Source organism: Parasteatoda tepidariorum, chromosome 2, assembly GCF_043381705.1.
Source record: "Parasteatoda tepidariorum isolate YZ-2023 chromosome 2, CAS_Ptep_4.0, whole genome shotgun sequence".
Classification (NCBI taxonomy): Eukaryota; Metazoa; Arthropoda; class Arachnida; order Araneae; family Theridiidae; genus Parasteatoda; species Parasteatoda tepidariorum.
Window position 1 is genome coordinate 37,036,535 of NC_092205.1, and position 24,297 is coordinate 37,060,831.

Consider the following 24,297-nt stretch of genomic DNA (forward strand, 5'->3'; position numbering starts at 1 on the left):
ACTTAATTATATAAATTTCAACTAAACATTAATGCATGTAACGTAAGTTGCCATAAACTAGGAAAAGTTTTTATGTGTAAAAAGTAAGACGTGATACAAAAGTAGGAATAATATTTTTTCTTTCTTAGAGGCTAGCACTAAATAAGCAGCAATAGTTTTTCTTTCAAATATTATTTATTTGTTGTTTTGTGCACTAATCAATATGTGTAACGTAAGTTACTGACTTGCATGTAATGTAAGTTACCAATGTGAAATGAGCTTATTTCTCTTGAAAATTAGCATATAAACTAAATAAGATGTATCTCGTTGCAATACCGAAGTTTCAATAAATAAACACTGCCTTAAGATATTAATTTTATTGAAAATCTTTGCATTAAGTTATTTAATTGGGTGTTCGCATTCATATATTTTCAAAGTCGACGAAATCTCTCGACAAGCACCAGGAGTTAAGGATGTGATGGAGTTAAGGTGGCAAAAAGGAAGCACTGCATCTTCTTCATTCAGTTCGAGAAATGCATCAAATGTTTATAGAAAAAATCCAGAATGCCAGTTCAGGAATCAATATACAGCTTCGGTCTTACCTGTTCTTGAGCTTCATTATGGAAAATATTAATGTGGAATTATTTTGCCCCGTCACACAGCAAAGGTTCTGTTGATGGGAAAGGTGGATCTACTGAAAGGAGTGGGAGAAATGTCGTATTGAGAAGAAAACATATTGTCACCAATGTCTCTGAGTTTGCGGTAGCAACACAAGAGCATTCAACAAAAATAAATGTGTTAGAAATCACACCAGAAGATATTAAGAACAGTCAGAAAAAGTTACATCTGTCTAGTCTCAAAAGCTCTACAGATTAAAAACATTAAGCAGATCCACCATTTAAAAGTACAAGAAGGCATACCAGATGGTTTTTTTAGTGAAAGATGTTGAAAAACAAAATGATGAATCCAAGATAAAAGCTGGATATTGGTATATGGTTAGATACGAGGACATGTTATATCCTGGTCTGGTTATGTCTGTTGAAGAGCGAAAATTTAAAGTCAATGTAATGGTTGCTGTGGGAATCTATTGAAAATTGCCTCAAGCAAAAAGAGATGAAATATTCCACCAGAAAGAAAGCATGATAAAAATAATTGGGCCCCTGTACTAGTTAATAACAGAGGGCGTTATAAGTGGGCGTAGTAATGTATGAATCAAGTGTGTAAATCAAAAATTTCTGAATTTACTTCATGTACACTCTGTCTCCCTTGCACTATACTGTTTAAATATCTTAATTTGCATTTGTACATTATTGGAATCAAAGTTTGATGCAAAGTGAATTTCGTAACGTAAGTTACCCATTTAAAAAAGTATATTTAATTTAACTTTTGAAATAAAATCTTATATATAGGAATAAGAAATATTTAAGAAAGTCAGTAAAATGATACATATAATCTAAATCAATTAACATTTGTATAAGAACAGAATTTTGCATTCAAGCATATTGCAAAATTNAGTTACATCTGTCTAGTCTCAAAAGCTCTACAGATTAAAAACAATAAGCAGATCCACCATTTAAAAGTACAAGAAGGCATACCAGAGGGTTTTTTTTAGTGAAAGATGTTGAAAAACAAAATGATGAATCCAAGATAAAAGCTGGATATTGGTATATGGTTAGATACGAGGACATGTTATATCCTGGTGTGGTTATGTCTGTTGAAGAGCAAGAATTTAAAGTCAATGTAATGGTTGCTATGGGAATCTATTGAAAATTGCCTCAGGCAAAAAGAGATGAAATATTCTACCAGAAAGAAAGCATGATAAAGAGAATTGAGCCCCTGTACTAGTTAATAACAGAGGGCGTTATAAGTGGGCATAGTAATGTATGAATCAAGTGTGTAAATCAAAAATTTCTGAATTTACTTCAGGTACACTCTTTCTCCCTTGCACTATACTGTTTAAATATCTTAATTTGCATTTGTACATTATTGGAATCAAAGTTTGATGCAAAGTGAATTTCGTAACGTAAGTTACCCATTTAAAAAAGTATATTTAATTTAACTTTTGAAATAAAATCTTAGATGTAGGCATAAGAAATATTTAAGAAAGTCAGTAAAATGATACATATAATCTAAATCAATTAACATTGTATAAGAACAGAATTTTGCATTCAAGCATATTGCAAAATTATGCCATTCCTTTTTTTGTAACGTAAGTTACCACACTAATTTTAGGTTTTTACGCTGTTTAAATTGAAAAATATTAATTACTCTAATTAGGTTCCTTTTGGTTTCGATTGTAATTTTAATAAATCACTTTATTTTAATTTGTATATTAGTATTATTTGTTTGCTTCTAAGTACTCAGCGCAATAAAGCTTATGCGAATGTAACGTAAGTTACCGTGGAATAGCCCATTTACAATCTTCCTAAATGCTTATTTCTCATTCCTTCCTTACGGTCTGTTTCTAAGATACCAATTTGTGCTTCTGGTTTAATAAAAATCTAGTTTTGCCACCACTAAATTTTTATCGTTTCAAATAATGTAACTTCGGATTAGCCTTTTAAATATTAGCAAATTGAATCATAAAAGATTTTCATTTCCAAAAACCTGTGGCTTTTCTCCGTTTCGTACAATTTTCATAAATAGCATTGATGACTCTAGTTAAAGATGAGCAAAATATAACCTATTAATAACTGTTATAATTTCACAACCGTTATATAAATAGCATATAATTTGCTAAAAAGGTTTATTTCATGTGACGGCACAGCTTTCTTAAAACAACTTTAATTAGTTTTTAGCTGTTAAAAATGATGCTTCAGGGAGAATTTTGAGAGAATTATTTTTCAAAGTGTTTTTCGTATCTAAATATGTAAAATTTTTCAATCCTTACGTTCTAAGACTATTAACTAATTTCCATCATTTACTAAACTATATAAGATTTCGAGTGCAGAAACTGAATCAAACTTGAACAAACTAGCCCATTTTAGTTTAAGCTAAACGAAAAACAAGAAGATCATTAGTTAAAATACTATGCAATTTTATTAACATTTACTCCTTCAATATTCACACAACCTCGTTACTAATCACCATGTTTCCTTATAGTTACTATCATTTTCAAGAAAAAAATAATATCTACTTCCAAAAAAATCAAAAGCTCTTTTCAAAGTAATAAAGGAAGAATTATTTAAGTGTAAATACTTTAAATTCAAAAGAGATGCTTCTAGATCTTGAGAGAAAGAGATTTTAGTTTCTGAGTCACGTTCCTTAAAATAAATTGCTGTGATACATTTCACACGTTAAAGACTTAATTAATACTTGAAACGAGATATACATTTCAATGGCGTATATTTCATATATTCACCTTAAAATAAAATTTAAACTTTGATCAGCAACAAATAATTCAGAAGCTTGGCTATATTTCTGTAAAATGTCTATGTGTACTTACAGTTTATTTTGTCTAATATTATACTCACTTAAATAAGTTTTAGTAAAAACTTAAGAGTATTGAGGGGGAAATAAGAGATATACAAAATTTATGCATTATTAGAACTTGCTGTAACATTATTATGGTGATAAGTTGGATCATATAATTATTCATACTTGTTAAATTTAATTACACAATCGAAAGGTTCAACTGGAGCTGAAATAATTTTCATTTTAACACTTTATTATAGTTGCAGCCAATTTACGCCGTACTATTGTTCAATGATTCAATTATGATGTAATGCTGAATTGAATTTATTATATCGAAGGAATTTGTTGTTAACCTAATATAACTATAAGTTGGACCCTATTATTGTACATACTTCTCAAATTTAATTACACTAGAATCATTCAATTTGAGCTGAGAAAATATACATTTTAACACAGGCTAAGAGGCTACAACCAATTTACACTGCACTATTGTTCAAAGTATCAGTTATTATGCAATGCTGAAACCTAATATTTTTTGAAGTGTTAGCCATTTAGAGTTATACACTTTAGACTTCTATACTCCCAGAGTTTACTTTAACTTTTTTTACCCTAGTTTTTATTTCATGCTTCATGAATTTCTTAAATGGTTTTTAACAAAATTTCATAAAACTAAACTGGTAGATTTTCAAAAAAAAAAGAAATTCGTGTTTTTTTTTCATACTTATCTAAAATAAATGCCATTTTTTTCTTTAAGTGGTGAGAGTGGCAACCACTTGAAATTGGTGGTTAAAACTCAATCTCAGATTAATGACAGAATAGTGAATGTAAAGTTGAATAATAGCATGCCATACCATGCCATTGTAGGCAATACATATTTCCTATCTTTTAAATTTAATTTATTTCCTATTCATATTTATTTTTAATCAGTATTTCTTTTTTCAGTAATATATTATAACGCTAACTTTCTATGCAATATGCATAAATACGAACGAATCATTATTCCATGCCACCATAACTGGATGTCATGCTCATTTTAGATTTCATTTCCAGCAACTTCTTCTAACGCGCTACAGGTTGCTTTTATGGAAGTTTCCTCTCTGTCAAGTTATTTAGAATATTAGCCTTAAATGTAGTCGTGTTGACTCTATTGGTTTGACTTCTGGAAAAATTCATTTCTCGATAAATCACAGAAAAAAAGATTCTAAAATAAATCCAAGCTTGAAAGCGTAATTTAACATTCTTACTTTACTTTTAATTTGGACAAGGCAGCTAAAAGGTTTTTGTGGCTAAAATGGTAGATAAAATGGCTTCTATAATTAGCGGTTTCATTACCTGGACGCATTTTTCATATTTATCATTCTAAGTAAGATAAGTGAAATTTGTGTTATTATCAATAAAAGAAATTGCATTGATGCAAATCATCAGTCAGTACATTTTACACATAATTTAGCTGAGTATCCGTTCTTCTTACGGGGTAAAACAAATAATAAATTATGAATCAATATTAATTAACACCGCGTTATTATTCAAAGCTAAATGGAACCAAGGACTTAATTTTTATCCTTTTACACGCAAATTGGAAGCTGCAATGTGTGTCGCAGTAACATAAAAACTTTATGTGAGACTGAAACTCCTCATCTTTTCATGATTTTATCTTGCTCATCATTTCTGACACGATACTTTTTAATGCATTGTGTCATAAATAGCAATCTACAAATACGTGATTAATAACAAGTTAGTAAAATTTGAGTTTGATCATCATCTGACTTAACTACCACATTGCATTATAAATAGCAAACTACAAACACGTGATTGCCGATAAGCTAGGAAAATTAGAATTTGATCACCATCTGACTTAACTACCACAATGCGTCATAAATAGCAATTTACAAATACGTGATTGCTAACAAGTTAGTAAAATTTGAGTTTGATCACCATCTGACTTAACTACCACATTGCATTATAAATAGCAAACTACAAGCACGTGATTGCCGATAAGCTAGGAAAATTAGAATTTGATCACCATCTGACTTAACTACCTCATTGCGTCATAAATAGCAATTTACAAACACGTGATTGCTAAAAAGTTAGTAAAATTTGAGTTTGATCACCATCTGACTTAACTACCACATTTCATTATAAATAGCAAACTACAAACACGTGATTGCCGATAAGCTAGGAAAATTAGAATTTGATCACCATCTCACTTAACTACCACATTGCGTCATAAGTAGCAATTCACAAACACGTGATTGCTAACAAGTTAGTAAAATATGAGTTTGATCACCATCTGACTTAACTACCACATTGCATTATAAATAGCAAACTACAAACACATGATTGCTGATAAACTAGGAAAATTAGAATTTGATCACCATCTGAGTTAACTACCACATTGCGTTCTAAATAGCAATTCACAAACACTTGATTGCTAACAAGTTAGTAAAATTTGAGTTTGATCACCATCTGACTTAACTACCACATTGCATTATAAGTAGCAAACTACGAACACGTGATTGCCGATAAGCTAGGAAAATTAGAATTTGATCACCATCGGACTTAACTACAACATTGCGTCATAAATAGCAATTTACAAACAAGTTAGTAAAATTAGAATTTTATTACCATCTGACTTATATACGACATTGCGTCATGAATAGAAATCTATAAATACGTGATTGCCTACAAGCTAGTAAAATCAGAATTTAATTCCCACCGGAATTATGTCTCACATAACATTTCAAACATCGAATTAAACTGTCGTCTATATCTTAACGAATTCCCTTAAAATTTAATAAAGTGAATAGACCTAACTTTTTTTTTTTCAAAATCATGTTGCCCGGAGCTATTGCTTTTTTTTTTTTTGCTGGATTGCCCTATTTTTCTTGCCCTATTGCTTTTTCTTGCGACTTTCTTCTTTTGGAAGGAGAAAGTATAACTTTTTCTTCATTTTTCTGACAACTACGTTGCTTTCTAATATGTCAAATAGAAATTATGGGGGTGTGACCATCTTCCTAACCCTACTCACTGAATGGAAAAATTAAGTTGTGTAAATATTTACTCCGCTCCAAGGTACAATACTCTTCCTTAATATATTTCATTCTTATTTTGAACAATTTTGTTTGTTTCTTTTTATAACCAGATCAATACCTGTAAAAAGTTTGTGTTGAATATATTTTTTTCAATACGCAATATTGAACTTTTCAGAACGATTAGTTTAAATGAAGTTACGAGAATTAAATTTAAGAACTTTACCTAACTCTGCATCTAATAACAATCCGAAATCTAACTAGAATATTACTATCGGTTTCATTAATAGCAACAGTTAATTGCGCAACGTTAATGAAGCGCATTCATCATGATGTAGGACACTATTGCAGTATTTTCACTTTATTATTCGGACAAATATTAACTCTAACGTAACAAACTGAAATATGGTACTAGACTTTGAATTACAGTATAGACATTTGGCAAATATTGCATTCTCGTGTTTATACAACGTGGTTATAACAAAACTTTTTGCTAAGCTATAAAGGAATATTGAGATATAGTTAATAGTATAAAATCTGAATTAATATTAATCAAAATGTATCTCTTTTAAGTTAATAAAAAGGTGAAATTTATAATAGAACATTTCCAATTTTATCAAAAACAATTTCAATTAAGATCTTATATTTCAATAAATGTTCTTGCACAAAGTGAATTTTAAAAAAAAATTTAAATTCCTTAAATTCTAATTAGTAAGAAGCTACTTAGGATGAAATTGGAAGAAATTTAGAGAAAAAAATAACTCATATGTATTTATGAATGGTCTATGTAATTGGAGTGTCTATTGAGTATTAATCTTGATGTGTTTCTTACAAATATGCGAACAAAAAAAGTCGATAAGTAATACTTTTAACACAATATAGTACACAAAATTTTAAGTTACTTTTACAGAGAATATTAAGAAAGTAATGTTAAAAATAAAATAAAATTAATTTAATTATTTTTAAAAGATATTAACTTTCTTAAGAAAAACAATTCAAAACTTTCTGAGAATGTTTTCAAAAAAGTATTTATTACTTTTAACTTTTCGAAAGTATTGTACTTGAACTGTGTTTATTTCTATTTCTTGATGACCCTCAAAACCTGTTTTTTTTAAAGGTTTTAATTTGACTCATCTAACAATCAGGTACTTGCAATTCAAAAAGAAGAAGATCACAGATATCAACACATGTGGTCTATGACGTCAGCACCAGCTGATAGTTTATAAGCAAAATGGCGTGTTAAAGTTGAGCTGAGTTTCACCACATAAGTTAGAAAGTTAATTAACTTGAAGTTAATTAAATACAGCGTCGCGTCACACGTCGAATTTATTGAAATATAATCCTTTCTCGTCTGCGTCTTTTACTCAATTTAGATTTATTATTTGTTTATGTATTTTATTGTAACCGTGATATATATTTTGTTTTATGCATCTGGCAACTGCAATGCATAATTAGTTTGTTTACGTTCTACATAGCTTCATGTCTGTCTTTGTGTTAAATAAGAAATATATAGAGAAAGAATCGAAATCTTTATGAAAGAATCTTTGTGAAAGATTTTAGAATGAGGTACATAAAAGAATTAATACTTGACGGCGTTACTCGAAATATAATAAAAAGAACAGTCGCCTTTGTAAACAAATGCCCGGTTTCAACATCCAATCAGAATCGAGATACTCACACTACGTCACTTGCAGGTATCTCTTTGAATTTTGTTTGCAAAATACTGTTTATGTGGTTATTAGTGAAATTAAGATGATTTATGCTTTGATAAATTTAATGACACAAATCATATACTTTTATTAAATTCTACAATCAGGATAACTTCACTTGTTACCACGAGGAATATTTATGACAAGAATGTTGAGACGTTTACGACGATAACAAAATCTCTCGTTAAATCACAATGCTTGTTAATCCTATGTCGACCGAAATTATGAAATAAAATCAATAAATATATAAAGTTTCACAACTTTTTCATTGATAATTTCATTCCAAACACATTGTTCAATGAATGACGCATACAGCAAGAAATACAGTAACACTAACATCGATTGATTCCAGAAAAGTTTGCAATTTATTGTCAAACTATTTGTCTTTGGATGTGAGTAGTGATGGTTCAATTATTTCCCTCACTGTCAGGTTCTGTTCTTTGAAATTACTTGGTGAAGAGCATTCACTTAGAAACATGATCAACAATTACTTAGTGAATCTATCCAATAGTATGTCTTCCAACATCCAACATCTTCTATTACGTTATTGTAGTTGAGTAATGCATGTTGAAACATACAAAGAACTTACCATTGTTTATTCGTATTGTTATCGAATTACAGTTTTCGGACAAGTTGAATTTTAATTAGAGTTTTCACACCCCTTTGAAGGGAATGAAAACTTCACATACGCATTGTAAAAAACTCTAGTGAAAGTTACGGTAAAAAGTAAGAGCACAATGACTGCTGCATCCACAAAATTTATACCGTACTTTTTATCGAAATATTTATTTAATTAGTGATCTAGTAATTTTACGATAACGTAAACGATACAGTAAAAATTTCGGTATAATAGATTTCCAAGTTCTATAAAAATGTAAGGTAAAAATGAATTTTACGGTAAAATGCACAGACACCCTGAGTACCGGTACTTTTTATCTTAATTTAATTCGGAATTTTATTCAATGCTGTTGAACATTAACGAGGAATTCAGGAAAAATTCCTCGTTAAAACCGAATCATGCTAGAATGTGAATTTTGTGAACTTATATGAATTTCGTGAATATGTGAATTTTTTGTAACATACACTTAAGTATTTGTTACAGTTTTTCTCGTTAAACTCGGTATAACGTTAAATCTAAACTTAGTATTAACGAGATTGACTATATTCTGTGATTAAATACGTACAAGTTAGATAGAAAACAAATTAAAACATTTCTCCATGTAATTGTCCCATATTTTCATTCTAATAAAGTTATCATATGTCTTAAGATATATATAATCAGATACATTCATTTGAAGAAGAAAAAAAGGATATAAATGAAGAATATGCTAATAATCCCAATTACTGAATCAATTTCTCCACAATTAGTACTTTAATGTCAATTAAACCACTTACATGTTTTTTTTTATTAAATCTAATCAAATCTTAATATATCCATTTACATACATTACTTATCTTTGCGTTTTTAAGAACAAATAATATAATAGATTATTTTTCCCATTCAATTTCTAAGAATAATCAAACCAATTTACCCATAATTTAAATAAAAAGAGATGCAATAAATCACATTAATCCAATTATTTAATTAATTCCTGAATTATGTTTTAAGTATAGCATTTTTTGTTACCTTGTACCTAACAACCATCATATTCAGTATCAATTTGTATGAAAAACTATTTTCTCAGAAATAATACTCTGATAAATAAAGTACAATTTCCAGTCTATACGACTAATCACTTTCTTAAACAAAACTTATTTCGATGTTTGCTACTCGAAATATTTCACAACTTGTTTAGTTATTTTCCTTTTATATCATGTTTGTCGGAAGTAATTCTTTTAATTGAGCCAAGAGAAGTAGTTTTTGTTACATTATCCTATCCGAAATACTAATCTTTCCTTTCGTTCCAGCTGTACTTTGGATAGTTTCAAGTGTCGAATAAAAGAAAGATTAGAGAAGAGCCTGGTTGAGCATCAAGCGCAAGAAAAAAACTAAACAGGAGAAACTTCGAACTGTTACTAAATCTTGAACGTGTAATAAAGTGTGTGTAATTGAAAAAGTAATGATACAAGAGGTACTGTTATTTTATTTTATTGTGGGTGGAATGACCTAAATAATAATAGAGATAATAGCGATAAAAGGGATAATAAAGAGATGATAATAGAAATGATGCAATTTATAACAAAAATAAAAAAATTTACTAAACTTTGAGTGTATTTTATGTTAAATTCAAATGAATAATTGAAATAAATGTTGAATTGAATTAAATTGTTGATCAAAAGTATTAAAAATGAATCATAATGTGCAGATGAGACATTTCGGCATAACTTCATAAGTGAAACGAAGTTTTGAATTGTTACAAAATAATAATCGTGTAATAAAATACATGTAATTGAAAAGGAACTGATATTAAAGGTATTATGAAATAAATAGTCCCAGAAAATGAAAGTGGTAAGATATTACTTAATTAAGAAACGTTTTTATTCAAAAGTATACAGGTGGAAACAAACGGTAACACGCTTCAAGCGCTCAAAAATAGGCGCCCATTCTCAAAACTTCCCTCGGAAGTCTTGAGAATAGGCTCATTGAGTAAAAAAGGGAATCACGGCTAAAAAAATTATTTAAAATATCCTCTTTTTTCGTAATGATATATTTGGTAAAATAAAGAAAAAAACACACCATTTTTACAACATGTTTCAACCTAGAATTGTTTACCAAAAATTCTGGTTTTCAAAGTTATGCTTCTTAATACTACACGTTTGAAAAAAATACTAACTGAAAATTAAATTTATCCGAATAAAGGTTTTTATGCCATTTTCTAAGGTTTCATAATAAAATTAGCAAATTTTACCACATATACTTACAAACAGCAACAGCACTGGTAATATATCTGTGATAGTAAGAACAGCACATTTTATTGTTAATTTTACCTAAAGTAAAGTATTATGGTAGGATGAATGCTGTGCTATGGTAGAATGAATACTATTCGTAAAAAAGATGATTGTTTAATTTTTAAATAACAAATAGTCTTCTAATAAAGTAATGAATAGTTTAATATTTGTTTAAGAGCAAGAATTCGGTTTGAGAATTCACTGTTTTTAAAAATTAAGTTATTTTACGAAATCCATGCTAATATAATGAATTTCTAATTAATTTTAAATAATCTGCAGTTATAATCCATAAACTAAAACAAAGCACTTTTTATTTCTATTTTTAGTTTAAATTATTTTAAATCATTTTTTGCTCTCACCTACTCTATGAATTTGCTTACGAAAAACTAACAACAAACTTTTCTGAGATTGGAAAGAAAAAGTTTTACAAACAAACAAGGGGAAATTGCTTTCAAGAATTTATGTGCAAGCTCTTCCTTTTCCTTCTATCCAACCATGAATAATGAGTCTAGAAGAATAAATGGAACAGAAAAGGGTATAAAACCGGAGCAAACTGCGAAAATTTTATAAAGTTTATTATGTGAAAAAAAATACAAAACATATTGCCCTAATACTTTGAACTAATACTTTTTATTCAAAGAAAGCTCTAAAGTTATGTTCGGAAATGATACGTAAAAACACTTAAGAAAATTAATACGCTAGTAATATAAATATACAGGCTATTTCGTAATATCCGCCTGTAATATATACAGGGTTATTCATAATTCCCTCCGGGATTTCGAAACGTTATAGTAAAAAAACGAAGACGAATATGGCAAAAAAGAACATATGAAATTATTCCGAAAGTATTCAAGTTTTAATTTAAGCAGTTTCTGGTAGATGGCAGTAACATGTACCACTGAAGCCAGTTGTAGTAAATATAAGGTTGTAGTAAACAGAGGAAATTATGAATAGCCCTGTATTTTAAAAATCCTTGTTAAAAGTGAAATCAAGAAAAAGGATTGACATTTGGTGTCTCAAATCTAAATTTAAGCCCAGAAAAATCAATCAAAATGCAACTAGTCACTAATAAGGAAACCGGGACTGAAAAGATCGAAACCTGCTCAGTTGCTGGAATATAGAGAGAACTAGAAAGAGATAGTTAGAAACACTTCCAAGTTTCATCCGGCTATCAAACTGGTTTCGATGCTTTCCTTATCAGTTTTCTCACAAGTGATTCAATAGTTTAATATTTTTTTCAAATATTAATTTTCGACACCTTCTATGTATACGGGGATTTACTTTTTACAAAGACTCTAAAACTGTTGGTTACGAACACTCTTTATTTATAAGTTTATATAGCACTATATAAAATATTTATATGCTAAAATTTATCTAAATAACATATGGTAAACATCTCAAAGTTTCTGTTTGATTTTATGTCATATCAAAGATTATAGGAGTAATTATCACTGCAAGAAGAAATAAATAAAATAATTCTTCATGCCTCGTAAATTGATGAATTTTCATATAAAAAGCAAAAAGACAACTTTCAGTCGTCAGAAATATTTTTTAAATTTAAACTCATCAAATCATCTCACATCAAATACGCCATTTCTCTTTAGTTTATTTGATATTGAAAAGTACCCATAAACGTCCATATGAATTCAGGGCACGTATTGTACAAAACCACGCTAGGTTTTCAAGTGTAATTTTACTCGTGGTCACGATTTCTAAACATGTTTGTGATTTGTTTGATACAAAGGTTCAAACGTCTTTACTTATTTATTTTATTTGAGATTTAATAGAAAAATTTCTACACGAAAAATTTATTTAAGCGTCAGAATCTGGGGGGGGGCATACATTTTTCATTTAACGATAAACCAAGTCTAGGAAAATAATAATAATTTAAGATCAAGGGAAAAAAACAGTTTATGTCCATTTTTTAAAAAAAATGACGATTTGATTGCCATCAGTTTCATTTGGGAGTATACTATTGTAAGTATAAAATATTATATTGATGTATTTGGTGATTATTAGAACTGCGCCAATTCTAAGCAGTTTTAATACCGATACTTTAGAATTAAGAATTTTACAGCACCTCGAAAGGGATATTTACCTGGGAAAATCACTTAATAGTGGTAAATTTTAACTATAATGGATTGGCCGTGAGCAATAGCATCATGCTAAGTGATGCTAAATAGATTTTATCTTTATTCCAACGATATGAATTGCAAACAACGAACTTTGCTTACTTCAATAACGTAAAGCCACAGAAGATTACAACTTATATTAAATAAAACAAATTGAAATTATTTTAGCTATATTAATTGAAAAACTTAGTAGAAGCACCAGGCAAGTGACATTTTCAAAACGAAAAACGAAGTTGTATCCGAATTATTTTATTACCAATTTATTAGAGAGTGGGACTAACAACTATTTGCTTTATTTTATTTACCACAGCGTAATTTGAAATAAAAATCATGCAAGCATACTAAAAACTAATATGAATTTGTTATGTTAAGATAAAAGTGAAAGAAAAAACAGTTCTGCTACATTAAACATATTGACGCTACCACTTTATGTTATTTTCTCTAATTCAATAATTTCCCTAAAAATGTCATTCATCTGGTTCTTCCATCAAGTTCTTTAATTGTGTCGGTATATGCCTTTCAGTTTTGACCGTGATTGCGTCGTGCTTCTCACTACTGATATTTTGATTCTTTTCTTTTTTTTTATTCACCTCGTGTGAAGAACTGGTATTCAGCTAGCTATTTATAAAAACATAGCAAAGCTTTTTGTAAAAAAATATTTCGAAAAATTATAAGAGGTTACAAATTATTCGTAAGCTAGGATTCATCAATTTACATTGCTCTGACGCTTAAGTGGAAAATAATTAACCAGTTACTTTCTATCTACAGCAGCAGGAAATTTTTTTATTGAGTGATAACTTCGGTTAAAATGTCGTGTCCATAGAAAGCATTCCGTATTTTTTAATTATTTAAAAAAATAAACAAAAGATGAGAAACACGCAAATAATAAGCTAACCTTAAGGAAAACTAGTCAATCCTGATTGTACTTGATTAATATATATGGTCAAGTTTAAGTCAAAGATGGATCAGCGACATTTTGGGGCTTTTTTCTTGTTAAGGTAAGGCTTGTTAAGGCTTTTTTCCTGTACTCACTCACTAATTTGACAAATGAAATGAAAAAAAGTTGGGTGTTTCTTTTAACATTCGGAGTGATCAGATGCTGTCTTTCAGTAGATATCTTTACGATGAGTATCGCAATGATATTCCTATTTTTCAAGAAAACACCAGCAAAATTCATTGGTATAAAAAACTTTGTGACTGCTTTCATAAATACTCAAACATCCTTTTATATCTCAATTAACTTGCAAAATCACCTGACTTGAACATCATAGAAAATTTAATGGGTCATATTTGAACAACAGAAAAATGTCATTATTCAGCATCTTTGCAATCTTGTGAATTTGGGTTATCAAATTCTCAGGATGTGGTATAAAATGAACTTATAGTACCATCAAAACATTGTGCGCTCAATTGTTTACCGAATCGAGGTTGTTATAAAGTCAAGAGGTGGAGCAAAATTGCATTAAATTATACTGTTCATGTATTTCACTGATAGGTAACATTTTTTGATGATTACTAAAAAAATGCACTCGAAGTCAAGCACAGTTTTACAAGGACCAATACCACACAACAGTAGTCCCTTCGCAGGTTGATCAAAGTGGTCAACCACCTGCACACTGACCGCTGCTCGAGCGAAGCTACGAATGCTTAACTCCAGTGATCTACTAGAAACCATGTCATCATAATCAATCCACTGAGGGACGCTGCACCATAAGCATAGGCCATGTGATTTTTAAGATCACAAGCAGTTTTTAAAGTAATCATAATTGCGTTCTATTTCATAAAATATATAATAATAAGTAGAACACAATAAGTCAAACACAATACGCAAACAAAATAAGATGAGCCATGATAGAGCGTTCGCCTTCCAATGAGGTGAACCGGGTTCGAATCCCACCGATGGTTGGTCGATAGGAATCCGCATCCGAATTGCACCGACCACAGTGCTGAAGTGAAATATCCACAATGGTAGACGGATCATAGGTTTGAGTCCCTTTTCTATCAGGCTAACTGTTGGAGGTTCTCGTGGTCTTCCTCTCCACGTAACACAAATACAGGTTACTTACATCAAAAAGTCTTCCACGGAGGCAAATTGCTGCCAATACTTGATCCAGAAGTTCTCTTGTCTTCTGAATTGGGTTCAAAATTACAAGGCTACGGAGTTGAACATTAGTAGTCGTAAGCCCAAAAATTGGTTGGCTGTTCAACGACGGTTATTAAAAAAAATAAGCTTATTTATTTAGAAGCTCCAAAAAATATGGATTTATGATCAAATTAAAGTAATAATTATTTTTAGGAAATCATACATCATTGAAACATATGTCATTAACTATTTTCATCATAAGATTTCCGAAAGCGTTTGACCGAATCTTTAGCAAATATTTCGCTGACATTAACATAAATCTTTGTAAACAGTGAAAGTAAAGCTTACTTGAAAAGCCCTTTCTTTTAACTGATATAACTTCAAAGCTCTATTCATCCGTAAATGGTTTTCCACCTTATTTGTTTGAGAAAGCAATATGAAATCCTTTAGAAACACTCTAACAATATTCAAAATACTTTATGCTTCATAAACATTTGCGTTCTTAAAGGTATGCATGGTTAAATACAGAACTTCCATCCAATATGTTAAAACATTTTCTCTATTTAAAGTGGGAAGGATTTTTGCTTGGAAAATTTTTTTGACTGGAAGATAGGGTATAAAACTGTTTATTTTTAAAAACATTATTTTTTCCCTTCATATTTCAAAAACTGTGCTATTAAAATTCTATTTTATTCTAGACATAAAAATTTCAAACTTTAAATTTCTTTACTATAAAATAAAGTTTAAGTAACTAAATCAATTTGAAATCGTTGAATTTTACTTCACGGTGCATTTTTAAATCGACTATTCCATTTATTGTTTAATGGAGTGAATAAAAACGTCTGGAAAGGCTGACACCTTTAATTTTAGTAAAACAAAGTTATTTTTAGTTAGTAATAATCATATTTTATCAACAAAGCAGCAAAATGTGGAAATATCATATATTTACTGTATATTTTATTGTCTCATATTTAAAGTGCCTTAAGAAATGTGAAATATTGAATATTTAAAACAGTTTTATAATTCTGACATTCTTTTTTATGAAATTGAATAAAAGTTAACATGTTAGCATTTAATTTACACGATCATTGAAGTTTTCAGAAAGTTCATGTTTAAATAATTGTATAGCTTTCATTAAAATAACATAGATATACTCACCTAAATGTTGAACATGTTTACCTATATGCATAAGTAAGCGCAATATTCCTTTATTTAAAAATTTCTTTCATTTCAAAAAATTTAAAACAGATCTCAAAAAAGCATCATTCATAAAAGGATATTTTGGAATAATCTATTTGAAGCAGCTATTCATATATAGCTGCAGTTATTTCAGATTTTCCTCTAAGTAATGATAATATAGTAACCGATGTAACTGCAGTAGACTTGCGTCCATTCACTTTCAAAGAAAAATTAGAGCTGTGCTTCAACCAACAATACAATTTATTTATTTAGTCATTAATAAAGCTATTAAATAGGTATTTTTGATAATAATGTGATTGTTTTGATTTTTGTGAGTCTAAACAAGATTGTTAATAAATGGTTATTTAAGATAAGACTATTATGATTGCTCTGGTTTTAGGGAGTCTAAATTGGATCCTAAGACTATTATGATTACTTTGATTTCATTTAGTTTAAATCCGATTGTTAAATGGGTAGTTTTGATAAGAATATTATGATTGTTTCAATTTTAGATTATCAAACTAGGATCATTAACATTGTATTTATCATTGCTCGGATCATATTATTGTTATGATTCATGAGACATAATTGTAAAACCTTCTACAAGTTCATAAAAAACGTAACATTTTTCAAGATTCTATAAGAAATAAAGTAATTATTATTCATACATTTTATAACTATAAGCAATTTGACATTATGTTAAAAAATTTATATGTATAATATCTCCTATCTTTGATCAAAACTTTTACACAATTAAGTAAATAAAAATAATTTAATTGCTTAATTGGTCTTTTATAGGTTTTCGAGTTTCAAAAAAAAGAGAATGTTTACTTTTAAAAATATTTGTTTAAGTTTTAAATCTAGATTACTTTTCTCGGAACAAACAAATTTAATTAATTCATTCACCGTTTACGATGATAATCTAAGTTGCGAAAGGTTGAATTAATATTATTATAAGATCTTGGTAACCTTCATCAAGAGAAAATAAATGAAGTTTTGATAATTGACTTGGAAAATTAAAGCAAGACTTTCTATGGAAACAACAGCTTTGCATTTCACGCACTACAGATTTAATTAAAAGTTTAAAAGCTTTCAGCATTAATGCTCAATGACCGTAAGTATATTATAAAGGTAGTCCAGAATGCTTTTGTAATAGGCACTGGAATAGCTTTTAAACAGTAAAAAGATGGTCACTGTCACACGAAAAAACTATATTTCATTTCAAAATTTCTGTAAAACTGTTATTGGTTTTTATTACGTTTTCAATATCTCGCTTTCATTTGCGTGATAGTGCAATCTTACAATTCATATTTCGACTATATTTTCTTTATCTACAGGGAAATTCAGTTCAGTAGTTAAACGCTTAGAAGTGATGTAGAGCAGTTCATAAGAATGTAAAATTACAACTAATAACCCAAGATTAGAATTGTCATTGTACATCGCAAAAGCTCTCCTTATTATAGACTAGCAGTTTGCATGTATTTAAACTGGTACTTTTATTTATTTAAATTACAATAGAGGCCGGGATAGCCTCTACGGGTCGGTAGGGAGCTGGGTCCGTGTCCGAGAGTTCGAGGGTTCGAACCCCGCCGGCCGACTCCCCGTGCGGTTGGTGACTGATGCACGCTAAATTCTGTCGAGTCGCAAAAGTCCTCCATGTTCCCATAGCAAGTCGATACCTCTGGGGGTACTGGATTGGAGATCGATCGTTCTCTGATTCAGGTCAAAATTATGATCCGTGGATGAATGAATAGATGCATGAATGAGTCCGCCTTATAAACAGGAGTGACGTATGGTGTGGCAGAAGTCGAATTCTTGGCCATAGATGGCGCCACTGAAAAACAAGAATCGCACACTCTGCCTTAAATTTGCTCGTTTCACCAAGCAGGCTTGTCCGTGTGGCAAGCGGCATTAGAACCAACCAACCAACCAAATTATAATAGTTTATGTTACCTATTACTCGATAATTGTATTTTAATAGGTTCGAAAATAACTGCTTTATCGCAGTTTTATTTTTCTTTATGACTTCACGTGTGACTAGTGACTCCTGTTTAGAACCGGTTCAAATGCTCTCGAACAATTATCCCATTGTAGGGTATTGCCGGGGACAATATTTTGCAAAAAGGGCTAAGTAATTCTTAATCCGTATAATATGCCCTAACTCACCACAGAGCTTGCAACAGCTTAACTAAGCCATTCTATACATATAACAAACCTTTACTGGAGGTCTGTGCTTAATGACAATGCAAGTTTCAATATCCGGTGAATTATACTTTAGAAAATGGTTTGAAACAACGTGTTTAGTTACTTTTTTTATTTTATTTTAAAACCATTGGCGTTAAACAACCGACCCAATGCGGAATAAACGATTATCAATGTTCAACTCTGTAGCCTTGTAATAAACCAAACCCATAAGACGAAGGAATTTTTTGATCAAGCATTGGGACAAACTGCCATTAGATTTTTGAAGGACGGACTTTTTCATGGAACTAACCCGCATATGGGTTGCATGTAGAGGAAACCCGCGAAAGACTCTCACAATTAGCCCAATGGCAAGAAGATTCCGACTCATGATCCATGAGGATATTTTACGATTACGTCTTGGGGTGCAGCGTACTCGCAACGCAGCGTAATCGCAACGCAGCGTAATCGCAACGCAGCATACTCGGATCGGTTGGAATCGTTGAAGGAGGAACTGGAACCTAGATATTCGTGATTAATTCGATTTCTCCAGATTTCTCCAAGGACTGGAGTCGTTAAGTTTGCCGTTTATTTTGGCAAACTTAACCAAGTAATACTCCTGGGAAAAAATTGGTCTTTTTAAAGAATTGTTTACTTGAACACCAAGTCGGTCGGTGACACAAGACAATGCGCCAGAAGGCCATCAACCACCAATAATAAAAAAAGAACGCATATAACTAATTGAACTCAGACCTTTGTAAAAGTGTTCTGAGAGTTTCAGAGGCATTAAAAATTCGAGAAAGAACAGTGCACGTGGTTGTGAAGAATAATCTGCACGTGAAAAGTGTGTGTAAGGAAACGGCGTGCCATTTCGCTTTCCTGATCGCCGATCTATAAGTGTCCCGGTCGTTTAACCGTTCTTACTTGTGTCCCTTAAACTAATCGTTCCCATACTTTCAAACTCTCGAGTAAATATTTCCGGACATTTGACAAAATCAAAGACGCTTTCTAGAAGTATCTGGGAAAGGCCTACCATAACGAATTCGATGTCTGAAAATTTTCTGGAAATGATGTATCGACGCAAGAGGAAAGTTTATTTCAAAAAATTTAATGTGTTGTATCAATTGTACCAGACTGTATTTTTAATCACCTTACTGACATAGCCGTAAGATTAAGTTATTTCAACTCGATTCTCATCATTTATATGGGTCATTCTCACAAAAACAGTCATTTTCATGTCCCCAGTATATTTTATGTTTGTTTTACAGCTTACGNTTTACACGGTCCAATTTTTCGTTCATAAAAAAATATGTTTTGTTTAGTTACCTTTTTTTAAATTATTTTAATTTATAATTTTTGTCTTAGGATTGATTTTTTTTTAAATGCGCTTTATTTATTTTTTTTCAATACTTTCTTATCCTTGTAAATTTGGTAAACCGACAGTAAATCTCGATTTGGGGTCAGCAATACTTATTTGTATTTTATATAACTAGAGAGAAAAACTCATTTAAATCTGCTTATATACATAATTATTACTAATTAAGTAGTCATTAGAATATTTTCATTAGTGAACCACAATAGCAAGAACTGACAAAAATTACCGATCGTGATTACGATTGCAACACTGGCCAATAAGATGAAGGATCGAATCCATGACATTTCACGTTATTAACATTATTATTAACTTAGCTTACTTTCAACTAATTTATAATCCGAACTCATTCTGATATAGATGGACAACAATACAGACTAACAATAAAATAAAAGTTTAAATAACTAATTACAGATAAGAGGAAAGGATAAGAAAAAGCAGTTCAAGAAATCAGGATATTTATTCTCATCCAATATCAAAATTATTTAAAAAAAAGTTCGTTAATAGATGGTTCGTATAACATACAACAGAAAATATTATTATATATTTTTTCAGAATCAGCAGCGCTACATACTGAAAAACTATGTTATTAATTTTAAAATTTGGGTGAAAGTAAGTTCTCTGGTTTCCTGAGCAGAAAGCAAACTTCCAGGACACCCGATAACTAAAAAAAAGCGATCGTTGTTAAAGGTATTTGTCGAATTAATTGTTCTTTCTAGGAAATTTGGTGTTTCACGTCACAATGTAAGTAACTTTATTCTCGCCAAACTGTAAAATAAAATTTTTTCAAAATTATGGCGTTATTTCACTATATTGTTACACATTTCAGTAAAAATTTTTTGAAATTTATTGCTTAATTCTGCCAAATTTTAAAACCACGGGTCCCACAAAATGTTATTTCAGAAAGAAAACTGACACCACTGAACAACGTAAAAAATGTGCTTCAGATGAAAATATGACTTACTTGTATATTTTTGGTTGAAAATAACAAATCTGCAACTTATTTTCGTTTGCTACTCATCATTTTCTCGAAAATACACTTCTTAATTAAGTAACTTTAAGTATTTTAACTACGCACAATAACACTTACGGGAATAGCACTCCATCTCCAGCTTGGTAACATTCGCAACATTCTTTAGGCTCAAGCCTTATCTACCTTCCAAATTTTTCGAGGCTCTAAATGCATTAGGAAGCGAGATATCCGAGAATTTACTGAAAACAGACCGACTTTCTCTTATAAAAAGGTGTGATGCACTGTTTCAGTTTTGGTACATGAATAAAACACTTTTTAAATAAATGATCAAAGGAAAATGAAGTAGTAATGTCCATCAAGTAGTAAAGCCAAGTGTCCATCAAGTAGTCCAAGAAGTAGTAAAGCCCATTGTCCTTGTCAATGGGATCTTGGCTACATCGGACAATCTAGACGCGATTTAAAATTTAGACTCATGAAACGCGATAGTTTTCTCCGTCATCAAGTCTGCGAAAAATCATCAAATTCAATTTCGACAATGCTAAGATTATTTCCATCCCAATCACATCAGCTCATCTTGATGCCCTGGAATGTTTCTTATTCATATCAATGCTGATTCCCTTGTTAACGATGTTAGTTCCTCATCACCTCTCCATAGCGCGTGGAAATGCGTTTTACCCTGATTTGTCCCTCTGGGCTACTGTTGTTTTTCTAGTTTTGATTCTCACCTTTATTTTCCATTTTTCATTTCACCAAAAAAATAGAGAAAAAAGTTCACATTTACGTACAGTACTTGATTACTTTTATTCCATCATTGCTTTCAATGAATTAAATGATAGTTCATCTGATACTTATAACATTTTTCCTTTGTTTTCACTTAAATATTCAATTTTCTATTTCTAATATATAAGTATTTTTCTTCATTTTTACAGAAATTCTAAAATCTACAGAGTTCGGTAATTACAATACAGCTTGTACTTTTAATAACAAATATTTATCCAAAATTTTTCTGTGCTTCAGCATTACGAACAATAACCTTAAGAGAAATTGCACCAAACATAATCATCCAAAATAAAAATGTTTTGGAAATATTCTTTGTTTGGCTACCTTTGCATTAACCTCACACTATACTCATAACTCGAAAATCTGCATTACTAATAATAGGCTCAGATTTATTTGATCCTTGACCTTATCTAAGCTGTCAATTCACGGATGTCTTAACAATGGCACGATCTCTGAATCGTCGTTTATATGCAGCTATCTGACCGAAGATTTCATTCCCAATAGAACATGGGATAAATTCAGTTGTCGGCTTTAATTATCATTCCATACTTTCTCATTTCCTCTCATCATTATTGGGGATAAACAAAAGCACATACTCGTATTTGAAAACCAAATTAGTTGCTTTTAAGATCTTTGGCGCTTAATTGTTCCAAAATGTGCTAGGAACAACTTTTCAAAATGTTAGCGTTCTTTTTAATAATTCTTCTAAAAGTTAGTAATTAAATTTGATCATAATTATTTATTATAAAAGAAAAAGTCTTTTGTTGTAAGGGAATAATAATTATTCATTATAAAAAATATATAAAGTGTATTGGATACTTCACTTTCAAAATTTTATTTGTTTTTATACGGTGTGTACCATAATGTATATTTTCAGAACCCTGGTGAAGTAAATTCAAAAATATCGAGTTAGGTAAAAACTGAAAACACCAAGACCAGTTTGATTAACAAGAGAAGTTTAGAAGTGATGTTGCTTATAATCGTCTTTCTGCCCCCTTTTTCATCCAGCAATCAAACAGGTTTTGATCCTTTTAGTTCCGCCTTTCTTTAGCACACTTAATTAGTTTCTTTATTCAGGTTATCCACGTAAAGGCCTGTTTACACGGTCCAATTTCTTGAATCCGAGAAATTGGACGGATTTCTCTGTCCAAGAAATTGGATGATTCGTTGACACTCTCCAAGTTCTTGAAAGTCGCTGATTCGTTGAAAGAAAAACTTGAGCATGCGCATTGTTCATATTCAACATTATAAAATAATACTTACATAAGTTTAAAATTACTAAATAAATTCAAATAAAATCATAATAACACAAATAACAACAGATCAATTTATTTGGACTAAAATATATGAAAACAGACAAGAAGATGACATAATTTGCTGCCAGAATGTTGACGACACAAAACCTAAGACGCTGATTGGTTAAGGCAGAAAAAACTTGGATGGAAAGTAGAACATGCTCTACTATCGTCCAAGAAGTTGGACCAAGTTCTTGGATGTTTGTTTACACGATCAAAGCTCAAAGTCAAACAAGTTTCCATCAATATCAATCAATCTCTGTCCAAGAAATTGGATCGTCTAAACAGGCCTTATAAAACCCGTCTTCTAATTCGCCCCTTGTAAAAGCCATATCTTCACCTTTATATCTTTGATAGATGATGTAGTATTGTTGCATTCAGCAAGAAAGTAATATACCTTATGACATTATTTCTGTACCTGAAGATTGGAGATTTAATTCTTTAACTAATCCAGTTTCAATATATTAGAGGTGCTATCAATCATACAATAAAGATTTTTCACAAATCTCTTTACCATTATTACGAAGTCTTAACATAGCAGTCTTGAGGTATACTTCTTGTTAAGAAGACTGAGAAGAAAGTATTGCTGCGGCCTTATTTTTTTCATGCTCAAGCTCTTTGGTAGGAGAACTTAAAGATTTTTTGCTGAGATTTGGAAACATTACCACATGATGTCGGTGATTGCACCACAAACACCTTACTTTGCTTCCACAATCTCGGAAAAAATGCCCTTTTTTTAAAACATAATAAGCAACCTTTTGCATGCTTAACCGCATTTTTCCTCTCTTCCAAACTCATTGCAGTAGCCTTTCGACAATTTTGACTATTGTGAGGTTTATCGCAAAGATTTTCCTAAAGATTTATCATTAAGTAACGATATTGAAGTATCTGCTGTTAGTTCGTCTGGTTCAGAAGGCTTTCATTTCTCGCTTGCATTTCTGTCTTCCGAAACAGTTTTCCGCCAAAATTCTGAGCTCTTCACCTTCCACATCATATGATAAAAAAGGCTAATAACAATTCCAAGAATTTTTCTCTTGTCATGCTCATCACATCTTCTTCATAAACATTGACGTTCGAACTGCATTTGTCCCACTCTTTCAAAACTTCAACGGGTTAACATGATTCGACCATCGGGTATAACATTGGTGCGTAATTTTTTGAACCCAATTTGTCATATAGTTCAGAAAGCCAGACATTTTAACGATTCCGCACTAAAGATCTCTATATACGTCAATTATTAAATCCCTCCTTCGAAAATAGATAGATAGATAGATAGATAGAT

General features: G+C 30.5%; 1 long non-coding RNA gene across 1 annotated transcript in view; it reads left to right on the forward strand.

The window, feature by feature from the left end:
- The window catches only part of LOC139425082 (uncharacterized), a 34,964-nt gene extending 24,760 nt beyond the window's left edge, over window positions 1-10,204 (forward strand). Inside the window, exon 2 of the long non-coding RNA XR_011636281.1 lies at window positions 10,040-10,204. This is a non-coding gene — a long non-coding RNA (uncharacterized lncRNA). The remainder of the gene's footprint in view (window positions 1-10,039) is intronic.
- Window positions 10,205-24,297: the final 14,093 nt, after the last annotated feature.